This window comes from Dipodomys ordii, unplaced genomic scaffold (genome assembly GCF_000151885.1).
Source record: "Dipodomys ordii isolate 6190 unplaced genomic scaffold, Dord_2.0 Scaffold56, whole genome shotgun sequence".
NCBI lineage: Eukaryota > Metazoa > Chordata > Mammalia > Rodentia > Heteromyidae > Dipodomys > Dipodomys ordii.
Window position 1 is genome coordinate 7,199,746 of NW_012267272.1, and position 6,639 is coordinate 7,206,384.

At 45.9% G+C, this 6,639-nt stretch overlaps 1 protein-coding gene across 3 annotated transcripts in view; it reads right to left on the reverse strand.

Moving 5' to 3' along the window:
• Window positions 1-6,639, reverse strand: part of Slc37a3 (solute carrier family 37, member 3) — a 65,269-nt gene that overhangs the window by 58,215 nt on the left and 415 nt on the right. The window lies entirely within an intron of this gene.

Here is a 6,639-nt window from a genome sequence, read left to right on the forward strand (position 1 = left end):
GCCCTGGGTTCGATTCCTCAGCACCACATAAGCAAAAAGAAAAAAGCCGGAAGTGACGCTGTGGCTCAAGTGGAGAGCGCTAGCCTTGAGCTGAAGAGCTGAGGGACAGCGCCCAGGCCCAGAGTTCAGGCCCTATGACAGGACCCCAAAAAAAAAAAATCATCCAAAAAAAATGGATAGTTTGTCCAGATCTTTGGGCCTTAGCTGAAGACATGTCCCATAAAAATCACAATTAAATAAGTTTGTTACCAAAAAAAATTGGGGGGAGGGGAGGTGTCATGGGGCTTGAACTCTGGGCCTGAGCACTGTCCCTCAGTTCTTCAGTTCAAGGCAAGCACTCTACCATTTGAGCCTCAGAGACATTTCCAGTTTTCTAGTGGTTAATTGAGATCAGAGTCTCATGGACTTTGCTGCCCAGGCTGGCTTTGAACCAAGATTCTCATATCTCAGCCTTTTGAGTAGCTAGGATTACAGGCATGAGCCACCAGTGCCCACCTGTTACAAATTTACAATTAAGTTTGTTTCATCAAAGTAATTTAAATGTGTATTATATCACACACATGATTCTTCTCTGCAAACATTTAAGATTCAACCATTTTCAAAATACAGTACTGGGTAAGGGGAGGCCTATTTGTTTACAGCAATGGGGACTGAACCCAGAGTCTTTCTCCCACTCAGTTGTGTGTGTGTGTGTCTGTCTGTCTGTCTGTACGTGGGTGCCTGTCCTGGGGCTTAACCTCAGGGCAATGTCCCTGAGCTGTTTTGCTCAAGGAAAGTGCTCTACCACTTGAACCACAGCGCCACTTCTGGCTTTTTTGATAGTTAATTGGAGGTAAGAGTTTCATGAGCTTTCCTGCCCAGGCTGACTTCGAATATGATTCTCATTCTCAGCCTCTTAGGTATCTAGGGTTAAAGAAGTGAACCAGTGGCGCCTCCCCTTACCCCCCTTTTTAGGACAAGGTTTTTGTTGTTTTTGCTGGTTTTTTTGGGGGGAGAGGGAGGAGTCAGTCATGGGGCTTGAACTCTGGGCCCGGGCCCTGTCTTGAGCTCTTCAGCACAAGGCAAGCACTCTGCTACTTGAGCCACAGTGCCACTTCCAGTTTTCTGGTGCTTAACTGGAGATAAGAGTCTCATGAACTTTCCTGCCTGGGCTGGCTTTAAACCACAATCCTCAGATCTCAGCCTCCTGAGTAGCTAGGATTACAGGCATGAGCCACCTGCATCCAGCTTGGGACAGGTTTTCAAAACTCAAACTCACCATCCAGCCTCCTGAGTAGGTGGAATGCAGGCATGCACCACTACTCCTGGCTCAATGCACTGATCCCAACTAGAGTCTCTTGAATGAATTACTTCTATCTAAATGAAATGAAATTTTGTATCCTGTGACCAATATTCTCTCAGCCCTCCAATTACCTTATTATTTTATGTGTGTGTGCCAGTACTGGGGCTTGAATTCATTTTCCCACCACATGCCTTTGACTTCTTTTTTTTTTTTTTCCAGTACTGGGGCTTGAACTCAGGACCTGGGCGCTGTCCCTGAGCTTCTTTTGCTCAAGGCTACCACTCTACCACAAAGCCACATCCTCAGCCCCTTCGTTTCTTTCTTTACCTACTCAGAGAGTGTAAGATCTCTAGGGCAGCTCCTCCTCCTCCCAAAGCAGAACTGCTGGCTTCTGCCCAATGAAAATCACACCATCTCCAGATTCAAACCCACAAACCTCAAAAGACATGCAACACTGCACAGCACGCCTGCTGCACTTCCCCATCCGTTCTGCTTCCTCAGGCTGAAAGACATTCATGCGTTTCCTTTCAGCTCCCAACACCTTTCCCTCTGCAGCCCCCTCTACCTACATGGCCACCTCTGCCTCGTGACCACCGCTGGCTACCTGCTACCTAACTTCCTGTCCGCTGCTCCCAGGTTTATAGCTAACTCAGGCTCTCCCGGGATCCAACTCCCCCTCCTTTCCCAGCCCCACACTTGGCAGCCAGGGCTTCTGAATCCTCCACCAGGCCACATTTCACTCTTTGTCCAGCACCTCCACCCTCCCAGCACTGCAAAGAAAAAGCTTTTCTCCCGGTAATTTCTTTTCTTTTTTTTTTTTTTTGTTGGTCATGGGGCTTGGACTCTGGGCCTGGGTGCTGTCCCTGAGCTCCTTCAGCTCAAGGCGAGCGCTCTATCACTTTGAGCCACAGCGCCACTTCCAGTTTTCTAGTGGTTTATTGGAGATAAGAGTCTCACGGACTTTCCTGCCCAGGCTGGCTTTGAACCGTGATCCTCAGATCTCAGACTCCTGAGTAGCTAGGATTACAGGCATGAGCCACCAGCATTGGGCTCTTTACTATGGTTCTTTGATTTTTTTTTTTTTTTTTTGGGTCCGGTCGTGGGGCCTGAACTCTGGGCCTGGGCACTGTCCCTCAGCTCTTCAGCTCAAGGCTAGCGCTCTACCACTTGAGCCACACACCACTTCAGGCTTTTTTCTTTTTGCTTATGTGGTGCTGAGGAATCGAACCCAGGGCCTCATGCATGCAAGGCAAGCGCTCTACCACTGAGCCACCTTCCCAGCCCTACTATGGTTCTTTACTATAGTTTGCTCCTCCCTTATCTTGGCCAATCACTCAAAACCTTCTACCGTGAATGGCCTGCCCTGACTACCCTATCAAAATTAGTCTCCTTTAGCACAGTGTGGTAGGACACACCTTTAGTCCCAGCTACTAGGGAAGTGAGAAGATCTCTTGAATACAGAAGTTCAAGTACAGCCTAGTCACTATGGTGAGACTCCATCTCAAAAATAAAGTAAAATGAATGGGTAAACAAATGCAGTGGTACTCATTAGACACTATGTTGAGAAATGAACTATGTTGAACTATGAACTTGTGGGCAGGGATGGGAGGGAAAAATGTGCTCATTACCTGACTTATGTAACTATAACACCTTTATAGTAACAATTTTTAAAAATAGTTTTATAGGCTGGGAATGTGGCTTGCTTGTAGAGTGCTTGCTTAGCATGCATGAAGCCCTGGGTTCCATTCCACAATATCACACAAAAGTGGTATGTGGCTCAAAAGGTAGAGTGCTAGCCTTGAGCAAGAAAAAAACAAAACAAAACAAACTCAAGGATAGTGCCCAGGCCTGAGTTCAAGCTCCAGGACTGGCAAAAAAAAAAAGTTTGGGGGCTGGGAAGTTGGCTCAGGGTTAGAGTGCTTGCCTCACATGCATGAGGCCCTAGGTTCGATTCCTGAGCACCATATAAGCAGAAAAAAGGCAGAAGTGGCACTGTGGCTCAAGTGGTAGGGCGATCGCCTTGAGCTGAAGAGCTGAGGGACAGCGCCCAGGCCCAGAGTTCAGGCCCCATGACCAACCAAAAAGAAAAAAAATTTTTTTATACACACACACACATACATAAAGTAAAATGGGGCTGGAAACATGGTTCAAGTGGTACAGCACTTGCCTGGCAAGTTCAATACCCTGAGTTCAAAGCTCAATACCACCAAAAATATGTGTTTCCTTGTTTCTGTTCTCTACCTCCACACCTCTCTTTCTCTTGCTGTTGCTACAAACATCATAAAAACAGTGGCTTTCTCTGTCTAAGTCCATAGGTCTATCCTGAGGACTTCAGAGAAACTCAGAACAACCAATAAAGATTTTGAGAATAAATGATTTCACTGACCAGTGGCTCGACACTGAAAGAAGACAAAGTTCCAGGCACCTGCACTAGATATTTTACATGCATTGTAATATTCAATTCTCCATGTGTTTTCTGAATGAGAAGCATCTGGTAGATAGTACAGATGTCCCTTGCTATATCACAGTTCACTTTCAGCTTCATTGTATTGCAGATTTTTTTTAAAAAGTAAATACTGATCCCTTACCTATTGCAGGAGTTACATTCCAGAGATCTCACAATAGGTGAAAATCCACCAAGTAGCAACAAGTGAACCTTGTAGCAAGGGCCAACTATCTAATACAGCTACTTGGCAGATGTGCAACTATCATGGGGGTCTCTGGAACATAACTCCTCTGATAGGTGAGGGATCACTGTAAAGCCTTTTGAGGGCTATGGGTGTGGCTTAAACAGCAGAGTGCTCCCAAAGAGTCTGAGGCCCTGAGTTAAAAAACTCTAGTACCACCTGAAGAAAAAAAAAAAAAAAAAACGTTTTAAGTAGAATCTCTTGAGAGAGGGATATGCATTCAAACCCAGACCTGACTCTAGATTCTAATGTTTTATTGTGGTAAGTAGAAAAGTAAAGACAGACAATAACCCAGACTGAGGAAAACACAGTAATTAGAGTGATCACACATTAAACTCCCAAGTATACATCCAGGACGGGAAAAAGCATACTTATTATCACAGTGGCTCCCTGCTCAAATGAGAAGGGCCATGGACAGGCAATTTCTTTACTCCCTAGTACTCAGTTTTTACATTTGCCAAGCAAAAAGATTATGTGAACTCAGCCAGGCATGGTGGCTCACACCTGCAATGCCAACTCTCAGTAGGCAGATTTGGGAAGGATCAGTGTTTGAAACCAGCACAGACATAAAGTTATCAAGAGCACAGCTCAACTGGGATAACATCCCAGCTACCGAAGGCCCAGCAGAATTGTGGTCCAAGTTCAACTCCAGGGAAAAAAGATCAAATAAGCTGGTGGCTAACACAATTCTAGCTACTAAGGAAGGTGAAATCTGAGTACTGAAGCCAGCCGTGGCAGGAAAGTCTATGAGACTCTTATCTCCATTAACCAGCAAATACACAGAAGTGGAGCAGTGGCTCAAGTGGTAGAGAGCCAGCTTGAGCAACAAAGCTCAGGGTCCGTGCCCAGGCTCTGAGTTCAAGCTCCAGGACCAGCACGTGTGCACACACCCACACATGCGCACACACACACACACACACAAATAATGCAAAAATGTCTTGGGGTGTGGTTCAAGTGGTAGAGTGCCTGCCTCGAAAGTATCAGACCCCGAGTTAAAACCCCAGTGTTGTCAAATATATAACTGTGTACTCAAAGAAAGTTGAGTTCATCACTTTAATAGTACTGTGAATATTGCAATTAGTATCTCATCACTCAATACTGAGTATCCATTATAGCCCACATTGGCTAATTTGAAGCCATTTAACTAAACCACACAAATCCTTTCTATTCAAAATTCAAATCTTGCCAGCAATGTGGTACACACCTGTAATCCCAGAACTTAGGAAGGTGAGGCAGGAAAATTCCAAGCACAAGGCCAACCTGCACTAGCTAACAAGACCCTGTTTCAAAATAAAACTTTCTTGAGATTTTTTTCTCAAATTATCTCTTTATAACAGATATTAAGTACCTGGTTATCCATAAACTATTGCATCTTATTTCGGGGTTCCAAAAACCACATTATTTCTATTTTTCTAGTTCTGTGTATATTCCAAACACAACTAGTTTTCAGGATAAAAATCTTTGGGGCTGGGGGCTGGGAAGGTGGCTCAGTGATAGAGCACTTGCCTTGCATGCATGAGGCCCTGGGTTCCATTCCTCAGCACCACATAAGCAAAAAAGAAAAAAGCCCGAAAAAAAAAAAAGAAAAGAAAAAAGCCGGAAGTGGTGCTGTGGCTCAAGTGGTAGAGCGCTAGCCTTGAGCTGAAGAGCTGAGGGACAGCGTCCAGTCCCAGAGTTCAGGCCCCACAACCAGACCCAAAAAAAAAAAATCTTTGGGGCTGGGAGTGCAGCTCATGGAGAGAATGCTGGATGTCCTAAATTCACTCCCCAGTAAGGGAAGGGGGAGATAAAAATCTCTTCCTTGGGCTGGGAAGGTGGCTTAGTGGTAGAGTGCTTGCCTTGCATGTAAGAGGTCCTGGGTTTGATTCCTCAGCACCACATATGCAGAAAAAGCCAGAGGTGGTTCAAGTGGTAAAGAGCTCGCCTTGAGCTGAAGATCTGAGGGACAGTGCGCAGGCCCAGAGTTCAGGCCTATGACCCACCACACACACACACACACATACACACACACACACACACACACAACTTTCTTTTCCCGACTAAGCACTTTTAATAAGTTATGGTCTTTAGTGACATCATATTATCACTGATGAACAGGGACCAGTCAGAACTTTAAACAATGAACAACAAGAAATGCTTGCTCCTGACAGCTGGGACCAACCACACACTGAATTGACCTTACTTTTTACAAAAAGAACAGTTACAAGACCAGGCTGTGGTGGCCCACGCCTGTAGTCCTGGCCCTCAGCATGATCTCCTGGCCAGCTTGGGCTACAGCAAAACCCTGTCCCCCAAAAATAAAAAATAAATAAAAAGGTGTGATTTGGCTCAGCCCAGTAACTATTCTTGCCATAAGCATGATGACCACAAGATAAGCAAACGTCAGACCAGCAGCGGTCACCTTCCCATTATCCCAAGTCGAAATCGGGAATAGACAGAACACACACGCTGCACACAAACACAATGGGGGGATGAGACCACAAGTAACTGGAGCAAATCCCTGGATGGAGATCACTCTAGAAACGCAATCCAGCTTGGGCGCTCCGAGCCTTCCCCTCCTCTGACCTCGGGGCATCCTTTGCAAAGAGAGCCACACCTCACCTGCGAAGTCCAACTTCCGAGAGCCCACGCCGGCCGCTCAGAGTCCAACCCCCCCCCACGCCCCACCAG